General features: G+C 40.8%; 1 long non-coding RNA gene across 11 annotated transcripts; it reads right to left on the minus strand.

The window, feature by feature from the left end:
• Positions 1-2117: 2117 nt before the first annotated feature.
• Positions 2118-7601, minus strand: LOC125508406 (uncharacterized). Of its 11 annotated transcripts, none has more exons than XR_015604372.1 (4): positions 7450-7601; positions 7151-7236; positions 3908-7031; positions 2118-3144 (listed from the first exon to the last, which is right to left on the minus strand). It is a non-coding gene; the product is annotated as an uncharacterized LOC125508406 (long non-coding RNA). The 11 variants fall into 11 exon arrangements; XR_007283421.2 differs by having other exon boundaries at positions 7130-7236; XR_007283420.2 differs by having other exon boundaries at positions 3908-7236.
• Between the last annotated feature and the right edge of the window lie 9063 nt (positions 7602-16664).

Consider the following 16664-nt stretch of genomic DNA (forward strand, 5'->3'; position numbering starts at 1 on the left):
GTTGCAAATAGGAATTATGTGCCCATAGATTTTATCGTTCTTGATATAGATTGCAATCCTTCTTGCCCTATTATTCTTGGTAGACCTTTCCTTAGAACGGTTGGTGCAATTATTGATATGAAGGAAGGGAATATTAGATTTCAATTTACATTAAAAAAGGGCATGGAACACTATCCTAGAAACAAAATAAAATTACCATATGAATCTATCATGAGATCCACTTATGGATTGCCTACCAAAGATGGCAATACCTATATCTATTCTTGATTGTTATGCCTAGTTAGGGGCGTTAAACGATAGCGCTTGTTGGGAGGCAACCCAATTTTATTTTTATTCCTTGATTTTTGCTCCTGTTTATTAATAAATAAATTACTTAGACTCTGTTTTGGTTGTGTTTTTTGTGTTTAATTAGTGTTTGTGCCAAGTAGAACCGTTGGGAAGACTTGGGGAAAGTCTTGTTGAACTTGCTGTAAAAAACAGAAACTTTAAAGCTCACGAGAACTGCTGTCATTTTTATTTGGAAAGTGATATTTAGTTAATTCTTTTTGCAGATGATTAACAGATAAATTCCTCACGTCCAGAAATTTATTTTAGAATTTTTGGGGTTCCAGATCTTGCGCTAGCTACAGATTACTACAGACTGTTCTCTTTTTGACAGATTCTGTTTTTCGTGTGTTGTTTGCTTATTTTGATGAATCTATGGCTAGTAAAATAGTTTATAATCCATAGAGAAGTTGGAATACAGTAGGTTTAACACCAATACAAATAAATAATGAGTTCATCACAGTACCTTGAAGTGGTCTTTTGTTTTCTTTCGCTAACGGAGCTCACGAGTTTTCTACTTTAAGTTTTGTGTTGTGAAGTTTTCAAGTTTTGGGTAAGGATTTGATGGATTATGGAACAAGGAGTGGCAAGAGTCTAAACTTGGGTATGCCCATGGCACCCCCAAGATAATCTAAGGACACATAAAAGCCAAAGCTTGGGGATGCCCCGGAAGGCATCCCCTTTTTCGTCTACTTCTATCGGTAACTTTACTTGAAGCTATATTTTTATTCACCATATGATATGTGTTTTGCTTGGAGCGTCTTTTATGATATGAGTCTTTGCTTACTAGTTTACCACAATCATCCTTGCTGTACACACCTTTTGAGAGAGCCATACATGATTTATAATTTGATAGAATACTCTATGTGCTTCACTTATATCTTTTGAGCTTTATAGTTTTGCTTTGGTGCTTCACTTATATCTTTTAGAGCACGGTGATGGATTTGTTTTATAAAAACTATTGTTCTCTCATGCTTCACTTACATTATTTTGAGAGTCTTAATAGCATGGTAATTTGCTTAAAATCCTAATATGCTTGGTATGCAAGATTAATAATAAGACTTTCATATGAGTGTGTTGAATACTAAGAAAAGTTTGATGCTTGATGATTGTTTTGAGATATGGAGGTAATAATATCAAAGTCATGCTAGTTGAGTAGTTGTGAAATTGAGAAATACTTGTGTTAAGGTTTGCAAGTCCCGAAGCATGCACGTATGGTAAACATTATGCAACAAATTTGAAACATGAGGTGTTATTTGATTGTCTTCCTTATGAGTGGCGGTCGGGGACGAGTGATGGTCTTTTGATGTCTTGTAGATTTTTACAATAAGTATGTGAGTTCTTTATGACTAATGTTGAGTCCATGGATTATACGCACTCTCACCCTTCCATCCTTGCTAGCCTCTTCGGTACCGTGCATTGCCCTTTCTCACATTAAGAGTCGGTGCAAACTTCGCCGATGCATCCAAACCCCGTGATATGATACGCTCTTTCACACATAAACCTCCTTATATCTTCCTCAAAACAGCCACCATACCTACCTATTATGGCATTTCCATAGCCATTCCGAGATATATTGCCATGCAACAACTTTCCATCATTCCGTTCATCATGACACATTCATCATTGTCATACTGCTTAGCATGATCATGTAGTTGACATGGTATTTGTGGCAAAACCACCGTTCATAATTCTTTCATACATGTCATTCTTGGTTCATTGCATATCCCGATACACCGCCGGAGGCATTCATATAGTCATCTTTGTTCTAGTATCGAGTTGTAATCATTGAGTTGTAAATAAATAGAAGTGTGATGATCATCATTATTAGAGCATTGTCCCAAGTGAGGAATAAAAAAAGGCCATAAAAAAAGAAGGCCCAAAAAAAGAGAAAGGCCATAACAAAAGGCTCAAAAAATAAGAGAAAAAGAGAGAAGGGACAATGTTACTATCCTTTTACCACACTTGTGCTTCAAAGTAGCACCATGATCTTCATAGTAGAGAGTCTCTCGTGTTATCACTTTCATATACTAGTGGGAATTTTTCATTATAGAACTTGGCTTGTATATTCCACCAACTAGTTGACCCGTTGCGCCAAATGGGGCAGAGACCTGCTGAAGACATGTTGTCGATGAAAATAGTTTCATGCTGCAAGAACCTTGAACTAAACCATAGTCTAGGAAAAGGGAAATTTTGCATAATATGAATATGTTCAATCTGAAAAAAATGGCCACTATGACGAGGTAGTAAAGTTGGCATGGTTGTATTTTTTTAGCAAGTTTGAAATGATGGTTATCATGATGAAAAATTTGTGCATGCATATATTTCTTGGGATGATGAGAGAGTAAAGCTGGCTTAGCATATTATTTGAGAAATGACCTGTCATCTTACTTGTCCCGACATGTAAGATATGCTAGCCACCAGTGGAATGACCTCTTTGGGAATACCTAGTCGTTTGTTCTGGAACCCAACTGCTCCAAAAACTTGCATTGGATTCAACCCGCTTGAAAGTACAGCCAACGTTGCTAATTCCCATAGGATTACTTACATAGGGGCAGAAGCTCTTTCTCTAACATGCAAGCAGAACGAACATAGGACTGTACGTATAATAAGTTTCTATAAGATAAGCAGCTTGTTGTGTTACCACCTAGACAAAAGCACCTGAGTGGACAGATCAAAACGCTGAATAGGGGCCACATCTAGCACACGCTTTTCACATATCATTTGAATTTTGGTGGATCCTGGATGAACGGCTTCTTGGAGACTGAATTCGGGTGGACTCCTAGATCTCCAGTATAGATATTAATCCAGAAAATTGTCCTATGGAAAATACAAAAATATAAGAACCATGAGCTGAAAGCATGCTTGTAATTAGAACAACAACCTACATGTAATTCGTCAGGGAGAATGATACTGCAAAAAAGGTTAAATCTCTTATACTGAAAACCGTGCAAAGGAGTGCCCCACTGTAATAATGTAAATTTCCTGGGATGTATATTTAATAGCTAAATTTTGTTCAAATATCTGGGAATATTAATCATAAAGCCGAAGAATGCATGAAACAGCAGACCAAATATATCTACCATAAGACACTGAAAAAGATATCATTTGGATCTATTTTGTCAACAAAATTGACATACACAATAACCATGACAATCCTGCACAAAGGATGGTATACACCAGAATACTTTCACTCGTAAATTCTATCTAAAAGCTAAGGTTTATTCTTAGATGCAAATATACTATCAACTCATAAAGCTGAGATACCCCTTCGGACCAGATCACCTAAGTTGGCACTAATATCAACTTTTACTTTGCAATAATAAGAAGATCTTCATACTTTCCTCTGTCCCAAATCTAATAGGTTTACAACCCTGATATATGATATTGGCTACTGTCATGTTGCATTTCAAAAGAACAAGGGAAAAAGGCACAACAACCATGTTCTATTACCCAATTTCAGTAACCATAAACTCTGTGCCTAGCAGCAAAGATCTCATAAATGCACATACACATGATCACAAATTGTATCATCTAAATGCAAGAACAAAGTGGAGGAAAGAGAGAGGATGTAGAGGCAAACCTGAACTTCCTCGAGCACCTTGCTCCTGCTGCTCTAGTCGGAGACCCTCCCTCAACCGCCAATCACATCCGCAACCGCCGCTGAAATGTAATGAAGGTCTCCCATGAAAGGAAATTAATATCTATATGTGAGAAATCAGATGAGAATATGCGGAGTAACCAATAGGCATTTTTAGCATCGCTATGATACTGGATAATGTTGGCCTCTGGCAGCACGATGCATCACAAGCATATGTCGAGACACAAAGGTAAGCAGTAGATAATTTTATACCCCAGTGTAGACTGTGCGTTCTTCCTGAATGGAACACAGAAAACCTGAATTGGAATTTTCAGAAGTTCTCTAAAACTACATGTCATCAATGAGTAAAGTATCCTATGCCTAGTACCTATGTACGTAACAAATTCACGTCTCCATTGTCCAGAATTCAACAGCCATCAGAATATAAACAAACTTGACAAGCATTGTACTGCTCCTTCTTACATAGACCATGCAAACTAACAAGGATGTCCCTTCAACCACATATAACACAAGCATAAAGCAAAGAATATTAAACTGCGACTTCAACTATAGATAACACAAGCACCGTTGTGTTGTCTAGCATAAACAACATGGAGCCCGTAGCAGCAGCGTACGATCTGCGATTTACATTTATACTCAGTACTGTTAGCAAAACAAACCACCTTTCGTTTATTAAATCATGATTTTCTCACCATGAATCATAGTAAATTATATATACATGATTTTCAGTCATGGTTGGTTTCTGTGCCTAAAATAGGTATGCAAATTGGTGCATGGGTACAAATAGTAGCAAGTATCGCTCACGGATAACAATCTACTCAAACTGAATTGAAACCGGACAAATAATGCAACCAGACAACCAGGTATAAAACTGGCACATATGTGTACAGACAACTATTTCATTGGCCTTTCCTCGAATTTGTACCTATTCATGTGTGCTTATGTTTAAAGATCGAGTATCCATCCGCTGTAACATCAAGAAATTGCACATGTATCTTTCTCTCCACTCTTTTCACAAAATTGGTTGCTTTAAACATAAAAATTGTTGGCAATACATATATGATTATATTTTTTCCAAATAATTAACTCACATGTCAGCACAAAAAATATTCGTTGGTATGAAAAATGAAGATAGAAGTGTTTTGAAATGTTGTCTCTCGATAAAAAACGGCTATACCAATTACTGAGGCATATATGAATATAGTTGGTTTATTTTAATATACTTGGTTTACTTTAATAGCATAGTTGAAACAAAAAAACAGCCGTTGTTATGAAAAATTAAAATAGAAGTGTATTGAAAAGGTTGTCTCTCTCAATAAAAAACAAGACTGAGAATAGTAAGGCGGATAAATTAAGAATGACAAGTAAACCAAGAGATGAAAAGATTGAAAACCACATATAGTCAAAAGACCGAAAACCACATGAGTAAAAAAGTACTTGTTTGGAAACTAAACCTGAAGTACTGAGACTAAAAATAAGACTATTTAATTAAATGAAAGTATGAAACTACTGAACTATTGAAATACCAAACACACTGTCCAACTAAATCATGTAAAGACTAAAAACTGAAAAAAGCATAAATTAGCCTAACTAACAAAGTGGAAAAGTCTGATCTATGAAAGAGATAAACTATCAAGAATCATAGGGGTCTATTGAGATGGACTAAAATACTGGCAAATGATGCAAGCACAATGACTAAATAAAGGAACAAAAAACTGAAGGAACAAAGAGAAAGGAACAAAAACTAAACCTAATCAATCAACTGAATGTGACATGAGTGATTTAACTGATGGACAAAATGTACTGCTTACTCTACTACATAATGAACAAACACTGAACAACTTAAAGAAACATGATCGAAATGAAACTATGATTTTCCTAACGGGTGCAGGTCTGCGACAAATGAAACGTGACTGCACCTAAATATCAAAAACTACAAAAGAAAACATTAAACACTTAAAAGAATGACAGAGGGTACATAGAAAATACGAAACACACCCGTGGAGATTACAAAAGTACTCAACATAGAGAAACATAAAAACTAATTCCAGAGATCACACACACACAGAGTACTGTCTCTGTGGCGAAACATGTGCATCAGCGGAGAAACAATAGTCCAACATTTACACGCCTCGCGGGCTGCAAAAATGCAGGCTGCAATTCAATGATAATGCAAAAGTGTCAGGCAACATGCAATGCTGGAATTTGCGAATCATTATCTAACTAAGCAACTTCGAGCTAGACAGAAGAAACACATAATGGATGATGAGAAAACACTACCCACTACCACGCCTAACTCTCACATGAGTATGGTGGGACTCTCCTTATCAAGAGAATAGTCGCGTCGTCTAAATAGTGAGTTGCCTACCACAATTTGTATATATGCATTTGTACATGTGATATGCTAAACTGAACATCATAGAGTTAAAACCATTGAGCTGGTCCAGACATTAGCATTGCCAATAAAAAATACTTTACCTACCATCAGATCACTTCATGTGGTCTGTGCGTTTAGTCCTGAGGCCATATCCATCTCCCCTCAACATACAAAAAGCAAAATATCTAACAAAAGGGAAAGCAACAAAAAAAACTTCTCTATTGGTTAAAATACTGAGCTAGGCAAGTTGAATAGTTAAGGCATTGCCATGTGTTCATTGTCAAATAATCAATGTTTTAGCACATGATACACAATAACGAACTGCATGCATCTCATAGCTACATAGAGGAAATCCGGATCATGGCTGCTCAGTTCGAAGTGGATATTAACAAACAGAAAAAGGAGAAGTTATCACAACATCTGTCAAGCTGCAACATTAGCTTGCTAATATTTATTAGGTATGCAACACATAACATACTTTAAGCCTCAAGCCATCAAAAATTCCAGGTCCAGGAATTATATGAGCATCAATAATACCAAGTATATTGCTCTCATGTGTAGAATATTCATCTTGAAAGGAAAAAACTAAGCATACTGCGTGAATATGCAAATAGAATGGAAGGATAGGGAATAACACATTTCTCACCATTCGTCTTGCATAATGAATGTGTTTTTAATGTCAGCAAACTTGCGGTTCTCAAAGATCAAAAGGTTGCGCTTCTCAGCAATCTTCAAAAAGAGTTCATAAGATCCCATTATATAAAGGATGTTGAATTTGCATATTCAATAGTGAACAACTCTGGTAACTAAATAAAGGAGGCATCTACCCATAATCATAAGAGAATTACATCCTGTACTTGCTAAACTGATCCTTCTCCTAGTAGTTGGCGTCCTCCCCCTCCATAAATATGGCAGAAATCATCCATCAACAGAGCTTAAAACAGGATGGAAGGTGAAAAAAGCTCGTCAAGTTGAACCCACAAGCATGGACGCTATATGATATTAGAAGAAAAAGCATGGAAAATGTCATAGCTAGTAGAGCAGGACCATTGCTACTCAAACCTAAAAAAATTGAGGATTGCAACTCAGATCTAATAAAAAGTTCACATCATTGAAGTTCATATGAACATCAATTCACTGTAACTACCTTTCTGGGTGGGTCACCTCCCTCTCGTGTAAACCACAGCCACCGCCCAGCGCCGCCGCCTTCCTCTTCTCTCCTGAGCACTTGCCACCGACCTCCGTGCCCTCGCCTCTCGCCTCCGGCCTCAGTGCGAACATCAATTCACTGTAACTACCTTTCTGGGTGGGTTGGTGGGCGGAGCAGATGGCTTCGGTGGAATGAATTTGACAAATGAATCAACCTTCCTCTAGAAATAAGGAAGGAAGTTTCGTTCATTCATTTGAAAAACAGCAGCAGCAGTGTATGTAGTGTCTTGATCCATGGAAGAAGGTGGGGGAGCAGGAAGGGACCTTGTGCGTGGGGTAGTCGTGGTCGTGGTCGGGCTGGACGGCGTCTCCGAAGAGCTCATCCATGGAAGGTAGGAAGGAGCTGCTGCAGGTCGCCTGCTGCTACTACGGACTGAATCGAACAGAAAAAGAAATCAGGGGTCCGATCCGATCTGATGTGAGAGAGGAGCGTAGTCGGGGAAAGGGAGAGCTCACCGTTGCCTGTAGGCTGTAGGTCGCCGACCACCCTAAAAAAAATCGTCCATTGCCTCCAGACTCCTCCTCCTCTCCCTGCAATAGCTGCCAACCCTCATCTCTCTCATCTCCTCCCTCAAGTTAACTCCTCTCTCCTTGTCCACGTGCCCAATGCCCAACTCCCGTGCCCTCACCCTCGCCTCCTGGAACAGCCATTGCCGCATCGTTGGCGCTCGGCCGCCCCGGGAGTAGCAGGCAGCGGCGGTGATGAGCGAGGATGAGGGAGGGGCTGTGGGGAACGAAGCGTACGCAACACCCCGGCAGCGGCATGGTGCCACGAACGGCGGCTTCCTCCCGGCGACGTGGTTGTAGGGGAGAGAGGAGGGAGGCAGAACGGCGGCGGCGGCTAACGAGGATGGAGGAGGGAGGAGCGCAAGATGTGGGGCTTGGTGAGGCTAGGGTTTGTCCGGTGGGGGCTGGGGCCTGGGGAGACGGGGGATTGGATGCGGAGCGCGTGGTGGGGATTGGGCAAAACGGCCTGCACGCGGAAACAGGCGACCCAGCCAACCAACGTGCCACGCGAGCCCACCCGTCATTGGCCAGTGAAAATGATCGTGAGGTGAAAACTGATTTAACCGTCGTGAAGATCCAACGGCTCAGGCGTGTCCGAGAGCCAGATCCGACGACCCACGAATGCCCAATCGGGGGAGCCTTCTGGAGGGGAGTTGTCTAGCCTCTTTTATCTTTTAAATAAATGGGCCTCCTCAAGTGCCCTAGGTCTTCGTGAGCAAGCAAGTTGGATGCACACCCACTAGTTTCTTTTGTTGAGCTTTCATACATTTATAGCTCTAGTGCATCCGTTGCATGGAAATCCCTACTCCTTGCATTAACATCAATCGGTGGGCATCTCCATAGCCCATTGATTAGCCTCGTTGATGTGAGACTTTCTCCTTTTTGTCTTCTCCACATAACCCCCCTTCATTATATTCTATTCCACACATAGTGCTATGTCCATGGCTCACGCTCATATATTGCGTGAAAGTTTATAGGTTTGAGATTACTAAAGTATGAAACAATTGCTTGCCTTGTCATCGGGGTTGTGCATGATGATAGCATTCTTGTGTGACGAAAATGAAACATGACTAAACTATATGATTTTGTAGGGATGAACTTTTTTTGGCCATGTTATTTTGAGAAGACATAATTGCTTAGTTAGTATGCTTGAAGTATTGTCATTTTTATGTCAATATGAACTTTTGTCTTGAATCTTTCGGATCTGAATATTCATACCACAATTAAGAAGAATTACATTAAAATTATGCCAAGTAGCACTTCGCATCAAAAATTCTGTTTTTATCATTTACCTACTCGAGGACGAGCAGGAATTAAGCTTGGGGATGCTTGATACGTCTCCAACGTATCTATAATTTTTGATTGCTCCATGCTATATTATCTACTGTTTTAAACATTATTGGACTTTATTATCCACTTCTATATTATTTTTGGGACTAACCTATTAATCGGAGGCCTAACCCAGAATTGCTGTTTTTTCCTGTTTTCGGGTTTCGAAGAAAAAGAATATCAAACGGAGTCCAAACGGAATGAAACCTTCAGAAACGTGATTTTCTCATCAGATAAGATCCAGGAGACTTGGACCCTCCGTCAAGAAAGCCACGAGGTGGTCACGAGGGTAGGGGCGCGCCCCCCCTAGGGCGCGCCCCCCTGCCTCGTGGGCCCCTCGAAGCTCCACCGACATGCTTCTTCCTCCTATATATATCCACGTACCCCCAAACGATCGGGGACGGAGCCAAAAACCTAATTCCACCGCCGCAACTTTTTGTATCCACGAGATCCCATCTTGGGGCCTGTTCTGGAGCTCCGCCGGAGGGGGCATCGATCGCCGAGGGCTTCTACATCATCATCCAAGCCCCTTCGATGAAGTGTGAGTAGTTTACTTCAGACCTACGGTTCCATAGCTAGTAGCTAGATGGCTTCTTCTCTCTTTTTGGATCTCAATACAGTGTTCTCCTCCTCTCTTGTGGAGATCTATTCGATGTAATCTTCTTTTTGCGGTGTGTTTGTTGAGACCGATGAATTGTGGGTTTATGATCAAGTCTATCTATGAATAATATTTGAATCTTCTCTGGATTCTTTTATGTATGATTGGTTATCTTTGCAAGTCTCTTCGAATTATCAGTTTGGTTTGGCCTACTAGATTGGTTGTTCTTGCCATGGGAGAAGTGCTTAGCTTTGGGTTCAATCTTGCGGTGTCTTTTCCCAGTGACAGAAGGGGCAGCAAGGCACGTATTGTATTGTTGCCATTGAGGATAACAAGATGGGATTTTTATCATATTACATGAAACTATCCCTCTACATCATGTCATCTTGCTTAAGGCGTTACTCTGTTTTTAACTTAATACTCTAGATGCATGCTGGATAGCGGTCGATGAGTGGAGTAATAGTAGTAGATGCAGAATCGTTTCGGTCTACTTGTCTCGGACGTGATGCCTATATACATGATCATACCTAGATATTCTCATAACTATGCTCAATTCTGTCAATTGCTCAACAGTAATTTGTTCACCCACCGTAGAATACTTATGCTCTTGAGAGAAGCCACTAGTGAAACCTATGGCCCCCGGGTCTCTTTCTCATCATATCAATCTCCATGACTTTATTATTGCTTTGCTTTTACTTTGCTTTTACTTTATTTACTTTGCATCTTTATACCAAAAATATCAAAAATATTATTTATCATCTCTATCAGATCTCACTTTCGTAAGTGACCGTGAAGGGATTGACAACCCCTAAGCGTGTTGGTTGCGTTGACTATTGTTTTTGTGTAGGTACGAGGGACTCAAGCGTAGCCTCCTACTGGATTGATACCTTGGTTCTCAAAAACTGAGGGAAATACTTATGCTACTTTGCTGCATCATCCCTTCCTCTTTGGGGAAATCCAACGCAGTGCTCAAGAGGTAGCAACATCTCATCTTAGTTGAGCTTTGCTCCTACCTACTCTTTTCTTGAGAGAGAGACCACTCCCATGGAGTTCAAGACCTCCATGTGAGAAGATCACGAGGGATTCAAGACCCCATCATGGGAAGATCCTTCTAAGATTCAAGACCTCAACTCCTTCAAGGATTGGGATGAACTAGCTACCGTGTATCCTCCCTTGTTGATTTTGGATCGTGTCGTATGTATGTGGATTTAGCACATGTGTGATGGCATATTGCCTATTTGAGTGTTCCTCTCGTGATTTTCCCTTGTGTGTTTCCCCTCGTGTTCTTCATAGAATCCACTCCAATCATGAAAGATCGGCCCCACTCTACATCATGGTGCCTATTTTCTTGTATCGCGATTGGAGTTGGGGGCTGAAGCAGGCGGTGGTGTAGTAGAACGTGTGGAATTAGAAGACGCACGCGATGTCCATGATGAAGTTTGACTTGCAAAAAAGTTAGTCCATGCCATGGCTGCCTGTCGATCATGCACTTCACGTTCACCTTTGCAAGCAAGATGGAATAAGCGAGTGACATTGTTATAGTCCTTATATTCTAATGTGGTTTAAGTTTCTCTATTTAACTCACCCATAAAACGTGCAAGCATAGCTTCATTATCCTCAACAATACCACGTCGAATCAATCTAGTTTGTAATTCCTGATAATATTCCTCTACATAATTTTTTCCTTGTCGTAAACGCAACAATTTTTAAAGTAATCCACGTTGATAATATGGTGGAACTGAACGAGTACACATAGCATCTTTTAAAGCAACTCAAGTATTTTGAACATTATTGTATAAATACAATGTTCTGACCACCAGACACAAGAAAAACCAGTGAAAACACAAACAACAGCTTGAACATGTCTATCCTCGTAATTTTGCAAGCATGTAAAATGTTGTTCAATTTCTAACTCCCAAGTAAGATATATATTAGGAATGTACCAACCCTCAAATGGCAGAATATTTAATTTCAGTTTAGGGACATGTTCATCAGCTCATACCGGAGGTGGTGGTGCAGGCCTTCCGTTTTGATTGTAGGCGTGTAGGCGACCATATGGTTGCATGTAGTTCTGATATGGATCAACCTCATCCTTGTAGTCGTAGTACTGCTTATAGTCGTAGTACTGCTCGACAGTAGTAGCAAGAGGCGCAGAAGCAGTAGCAGCACCACCAAAATGTTGGCCTTGCTCAAGGGGAACACGCCTCGCTCGTCCTAATTGATCTGTAACGTGAAGTGGAGGGTTGTTATCACTACAAAAAAAATACACTTCCGTGATGATACGTGCTTGTCGCAGTAGGTCGCTTTTTTTGTCATGCATGTACATCCATGACAAATTTATGACAGAATCAAGATAGTCATACTTGTGCTGTCGTAGAAGTGTTCCATGACATTACCAAAATTATCATCACGGAAGTGTCCACTTCCATGGCGATAAATCGCGCGTCACAGAAGTGCTTTCGTCAAGGGTGACCGACACGTGGCATCCACCGTAACGGAACGCCGTTAAGCTATCCGGTCGGGTTTTGGATCCGATAACCCGTTAACATCCCCGACCAATGGGGATTTTCCACATGTAAAATCATCATTGGCTAGAGGAAACACGTGTCGGCTCATCGTTGGGACAGATGTCATCCACTCACTGGACAGAAGGCGCCTATGATACGTCGACACGTGGCACGACCCAACAGTGGCCCATTCCTATGAAAAGGCCGGCCCATTTGACTTGGTCAAAAGCTGGCGGGCTGGCCCATGGAAAGCCTGTTAACGGCATGTTCGCATATAGCCCATTTACAGCCCGTTAATCCAAGGCCCGTTACGCCCTATCCGAATTAGGCCCAGTTGCGTCATCTGGGCCGTCCAATATGATTCCAGCCCGTTTTCACTTCTGGCCCATGTATAGCCCATGACGTCTTTCGGCCCATATGAGGCCCTTTGTAACTCTTGGCCCATTAGCGGCCCGTGCTGAAACTGGCCCGTAATGAACAGTGTATTACTTTACACCCATTAACGGCTCATGGTGAAACTGGCCCGTAATGAACAGTGTATCACTTTATACCCATTAACGACCCGTTATTCTGTTGGGCCGTTTCCAGCCCAAGTTAACTTTCGGCCTTCTGAGGGCCCATTTATTCTTGGGCTCATTTGCAGCATTCGGTTACTTACGGCCCGTTACTGTCATTTTCTGTTTGTGGGCCAAATTCAGCCCGTCGTTACGGTCGGCCCGTTTGCGGACCGTTAGTCTGTTGGGTCATTTTCATAGCATCACCAAATACGGCCTATTAATGGCCCGTTATGGTCAGCCCATAAAACGTATGATTTCTATTAAAGGCCCATCTACAGCCCATTAAAGGCCCGTACAAGACCCATAAATGAGCCGACGGCCCATGGATCCTACGAGACATACAAGGCCCATGGATCCTACAAGACGTAGAAGGCCCATGGATCCTATGAGACGTAGAAGGCCCATGGATCCTACGAGACGTAGAAGGCCCATGGATCCTATGAGACGTAGAAGGCCCATGGATCCGACGGCCCGTGAAGGGCCATGGTCGGGCGAATTGGCCCCCATTTGAACGATATAGCATATTCAAAGAATTATCCTACTCAATACTATCAACTCTAAAAAGCCTACACTATTACAACAAAGAGATCAAGGCATAGAAAGGTAGAATAATCCTACACTATACAATAAAGAAATTACAGCCGATTATACCCACTGGGCATTATGGTTCGGCACAGGTGATAATAAAGCATACACAAAGAGCAAATTACATACACTGGGCAAATACAGCTCATACATCATGGACGCGCATCAACCTAACTCCAATTGAACTATAATCTCTTCAGAAAATAGGATTGGCCGGATTCAGATGGCACAAATTTCAGTCTGCAAAATCTCCAATTCCTTCATGGTTACCTCAGTGTCTTGTTTCATTTTTTTGACTCCTGCATCTAATACCTGCATGTCCAGTCTCAACTTGTTGATTATACGTTGACAATCATCTACACGTTGTCTTGCCACCTCTAGTTGATGCTCGAGAACATCAGCACATTCCAATTCCAATCCATAATTGTTCGATAACGGCCACGCCGCACTACTCGCAGATCTTTGTGTTGATGTCACTTCATCCTAAAATGTTTCTATAAGTACACATGACTAGGGCAAAAATATAGTTACAATAGTGAAGTGAACAAGACACTATTTTGTACTACATGGAAAAAAGGGACTAACAATAATGTTACACGTCACTTTCAAAAAAAATGTTACACGTCATGAAGCATAAGCAGGTGATATTTTAAAAATTATAAAAAAGATAGTCTGTGCAGCCTGCATACAGAAATCCCTCTTAGCTCACCAGAGGAGCATGATGTTGAGGCCCAATCGAAAACACAGACAAGTTACAAATTTAGACAGCACGTTGCGTATAAGTAAGCAAGCAGTTGGCCATTCTGTGCCTCAATTAAAGTCTTAGGGAGCATAATGAACAGCAGAGGGTTTCATACAAATATACTATAGCAGGCAAAACTATGCAATCATTAGCGTAGTATAAACTAGATTGTGAGCCTCATGCAATAATAGTTGGTTAATAGACTTCAAAGCTTCAGGCACACTTCGGCAGAGTAATTAAATGGTAAGGCCTTTAATTATGTTAACTAATAGTGATACAAGTACCGAACATCAGGCATGATTATTTGGGCATCTCATTAACTGAGGACAAATAAAGCAATTGAAAAGAGAAAATTAACTATGCCTGAAACAAACAAGGAATTAAACTGTTGAGTTGCATACAGTGACTTACCTTAGCAGGTTGAAGAGGCTCAGCGCAGCTCCTACTTCTCTTGCAAGGCTCCTTCCTAACATCTTGTACTTGGAAATCCTCAATCTTATCTTCATTGCACCCCCTCTGCAAGGTGACACAAACTAGTTACTCGTCTCCTTTGAAGATAAATATGCATACTTTCCAGTCTGTGAACACAAAAGAATGAGATTATAACAAAACAACACCACATAATGAAACATGCCGCATCTCTTGCACTTGCACACAATGAAATGAGCATTTACTATGTCTGCACTATGTAAAAACTAGGCATACCTTCGAACTGGATCTCCAGGTACTCTTGGAGAGCCTACTGTAGTGTCACCTATGAGTTAGACAAGGCCCCACTACAGCATCCCTTAGTGTTTAAATCGTTGACAAGCTCTGTTAGAGTGTTATGTCAAGAACAGCAAGTAATCAAAGCAAACAGTCCTAGTATGGTTGGCTGATGCAAACAAGCAATTGAACAGATGTGTGAGCAAATCTTACATATCAAGAAAAGAAGCAAAGAAGGAGGCTTAAAGACCATCACTTGACTGACCAGATTTAAGGGGCATTTAAACATCATGTGCAACGTATGAACTAACATAAACATTGCATATTTCCAGATTCTATAATGGAATGCACATGTATTAGGTTATGCCATGTAGGATGATGCCTAAATGTAAAGATAGCAGGCAGGAGTGATTCATCATTGCACGCACAATTGAATTGCAGGTTAAGGGCCAGTTCGATTCCGCCTTTTCAGGGCATATTGTCAAAATAAGCCATAAAAGATGTAAAGAAGTCATTTTTGAGTTATGGGCTTGGGCTTAACTAATTTCTCTTTGGAGGGGGGGTGTTTCGGGTAGAACCTCACTAAAAATTGAAGGGAAGGGGAATAGTGAAATGACTCGGTTGTCTGCCTATATTACACTCAAAATGCAACTGCTGACGCCCGTGTCACACCTGACCCTCAAGTAAAAACAAACACGCAAGCATTCATTGCCCTGCCCGCTTGCATCTCCTCTCCCCTTTCCACTATACTATGAATTGCTATGAGCTGCTTCTGCTGCTGCTATATGATGCATTGCTATGAGCTGTTCCTGCTGCTGCTATAAGATGAATTGCTATGAGCTACTGCTGCTGTATGATGAGTTGCTATGATCTGCTGCTGCTATATGATGAATTGCTATGAGCTACTGCTGCTGCTATATGATGAGTTGCTACAAGTTGCTCCTGCTGCTGCTATATGATGAGTTGCTACAAGCTGCTCCTGCTGCTGCTATATGATGAATTGCTATGAGCTGCTCCTGCTACTATATGATGAATTGCTATGAGCTGCTCCTGCTGCTGCTATATGATGAATTGCTATGAGCTGCTGGTGGTATATGATGAATTGTAGACTGTTGCTGCTGTTGTATGATGAGTTGCTATGAGCTGCTGCTGCTATATGATGCTTTCAGGTGGTGCTGCTATACGATAATAACCAGCCAATTGGACCATCGAATTTCAATAAATAATTGTTCTTCATTTAAATGTGGGTCATGCATTCTTCGTTTAAATTAGGCAATGGGATCTCTATGGAAAATATTGACCAAAGTAGATTATGCCAAGTAGATGGTATCTTTGTATTTGCATTAGCAAATAGTGATGGTCTGTTTTCCTATCATATTAATTACTGCACTGGGTTCAATTTGTGATGTTTGCAAGTCAAATTAATTTCCATATGGGCAGCAAAATGAAAAAAAATGCAATCTAGACTTTCCACTGATCATACCAAAGATAAGCTGAAAACGCAATGAAAATAACTGGTTGGCTTATTACATGGAGCTTATATTCACAGGTGCTTATTTTCTTAGGATAACTCGTAATAACTGTCCCTAAGAAACTTGGCTAATAGAACTGGCATACAAATAA

The sequence above is a fragment of the Triticum urartu genome, chromosome 5A, assembly GCF_056163025.1.
Source record: "Triticum urartu cultivar PI428250 chromosome 5A, HENAU_Tu73, whole genome shotgun sequence".
NCBI classification, from domain to species: Eukaryota; Viridiplantae; Streptophyta; class Magnoliopsida; order Poales; family Poaceae; genus Triticum; species Triticum urartu.